Source organism: Coffea arabica, unplaced genomic scaffold (assembly GCF_036785885.1).
Source record: "Coffea arabica cultivar ET-39 unplaced genomic scaffold, Coffea Arabica ET-39 HiFi ptg000200l, whole genome shotgun sequence".
Classification (NCBI taxonomy): domain Eukaryota; kingdom Viridiplantae; phylum Streptophyta; class Magnoliopsida; order Gentianales; family Rubiaceae; genus Coffea; species Coffea arabica.
The window spans coordinates 5589541-5592040 of record NW_027266262.1 but is presented as its reverse complement, the minus strand read 5'-3'; positions in this window follow the sequence as shown (position 1 = coordinate 5592040).

Below are 2500 nucleotides of genomic sequence, written 5' to 3'. Positions count from 1 at the left end.
AACACAAGGCAACGGCCGTCGTGCGGCCCAAGGCCCACCGCCTAGCCACGAGGGGCACCGTCGTGTGTTTTTCTTGCCATCGGTGTGGAATCGTGGCCATGCCTTAGCCAACGCAAGGCAACGGCCGTCATGCGGCCTATGGCCGACCGCCTGGCCATGAGGGGCACCGTCGTGCGTTTTTCTTGCCGTCGGTGTGGCCGCCGTGCCCATGCCTTAGCCAACGCAGGGCAACGGCCGTCGTGCGGCCTAAGGCCCACCGCCTAGCCATGAGGGGCACCGTCGTGCGTTTTATTTGCCGTCGGTGTGGCATCGTGCCCATGCCTTAGCCAACGCTAGGCAACGGCCGTCGTGCGGCCTAAGGCCAAACGCCTAGCCATGAGGGGCACCGTAGTGCATTTTCCTTGCCGTCGGTGTGGCCGTCGTGCCCACGCCTTGGCCAACGCAGGGCAACGGCCGTCGTGCGGCCTATTGCCCACCTCCTAGCCGTGAGGGGCACCGTCGTGCCTTTTCCCAGCATGGCTACAGAGGTTTACCCGTGGCCTTGGGAGCAAAACCCCACGGCAGTTGTGCTTTTTTCTTGCCGTCGGTGAGGCCGTCGTGCCCATGCCTTAGCCAATGCAAGGCAACGGCCGTCGTCCGTCCTAAGGCCCACCGCCAAGCCGTGAGGGGCACCGTCGTGCATTTTTCTTGTCGTCGGTGTGGCCGTCGTGCCCACGCCTTAGCCAACGCCGGGCAACGGCCGTCATGCGGCCTAAGGCCGCCATGAGGGGCACCGTCGTGCGTTTTTCCAGCATGGCTACAGAGGTTTACCCGTTGCCTTGGGAACAAAACCCCACGGCAGTCGTGCGTTTTCCTTGCCATCGGTGAGGCCGTCGTGCCCATGCTTAAGCCAATGCAAGGCAACGGCCGTCGTGCGGCCTAAGGTCTACCGCCTAGCCATGAGGGGCACCGTCGTGTGTTTAACTTGCCGTCGGTGTGGCATCGTGCCCATGCCTTAGCCAACACAAGGCAACGGCCGTCGTGCGGCCCAAGGCCCACCGCCTAGCCACGAGGGGCACCGTCGTGTGTTTTTCTTGCCATCGGTGTGGAATCGTGGCCATGCCTTAGCCAACGCAAGGCAACGGCCGTCATGCGGCCTATGGCCGACCGCCTGGCCATGAGGGGCACCGTCGTGCGTTTTTCTTGCCGTCGGTGTGGCCGCCGTGCCCATGCCTTAGCCAACGCAGGGCAACGGCCGTCGTGCGGCCTAAGGCCCACCGCCTAGCCATGAGGGGCACCGTCGTGCGTTTTATTTGCCGTCGGTGTGGCATCGTGCCCATGCCTTAGCCAACGCTAGGCAACGGCCGTCGTGCGGCCTAAGGCCAAACGCCTAGCATCGTGCCCGTGCTTTAGCCAACGCAGGGCAATGGCCATCGTGCGGCCTAAGGGCAACCGCCTAGCCATGAGGGGCACCGTCGGCCGTTCTTCTTGCCGTCGGTGTGGCCATCGTGCCTATGCCTTAGCCAACGCAGGGCAACGGCCGTCGTGCGGCCTAAGGCCCACCGCTTAGCCATGAGGGGCACCGTCGTGCGTTTATCTTGCCGTCGGTGTGGCATTGTGCCCTTGCCTTAGCCAACGCAAGGCAACGGCCGTCGTGTGGCCTAAGGCCTACCGCCTAGCCATGAGGGGCACCGTCGGGCGTTTTTCTTGCCGTCGGTGTGGCATCATGCCCTTGCCTTAGCCAACGCAAGGCAATGGCCGTCGTGTGGCCTAAGGCCTACCACCTAGCCATGAGGGGCACTGTCGTGCGTTTTTCTTGCCGTTGCCTTAGCCAACGCAAGGCAACGGTCGTCGTGTGGCCTAAGGCGCACCGCTTAGCCATGAGGGGCACCGTCGTGCATTTTTCTTGCTGTGGATGTGGCGTCGTGCCCATGCCTTAGCCAACGCAAGCCAACGGCCGTCGTGCGGCCTAAGGCCTATCGCCTTGCCATGATGGGCACCGTCGTGCGTTTTTCACGTCGTCGGTGTAGTGTCGTGCCAATGCTCCGTCATGCGGCCTAAGGCTCACCGCCTAGCCTTGTTTTCGCTTATTTTTATCTTTTTAAGCATACATGTTGAGTCTCGTTAATGTCCACCGCCGTATGTCTTTGAAATTCATAAATTGCTTTTTTTTTTAATTAAACTATATTTTTGTATTTTTTATTATTTTTTATTATTTTTTTGTTTTTATTTTTGTTCAATTCAATCTTGGAAATTTTTTATTTTTTTTTATTTTTTTTGTTTTTATTTTTGTTCAATTCAATCTTGGAAAATTTTTATTATTTTTTATTGTTTTTATTGTTTTTATTTTTGTTCAATTCAATCTTGGAAATTTGTTTTATATTTGTTTCAAGCACCCATGTGTAGGTGTGTTAAATACACACTAAATTGCCATCTATTGGTGGCTATATTTGTGAGACGAAAAGGGTGTGGGTCTACTAACGGTTTGAGTTTTTTAGTTTCAAGACTATCAGGGAGAGTT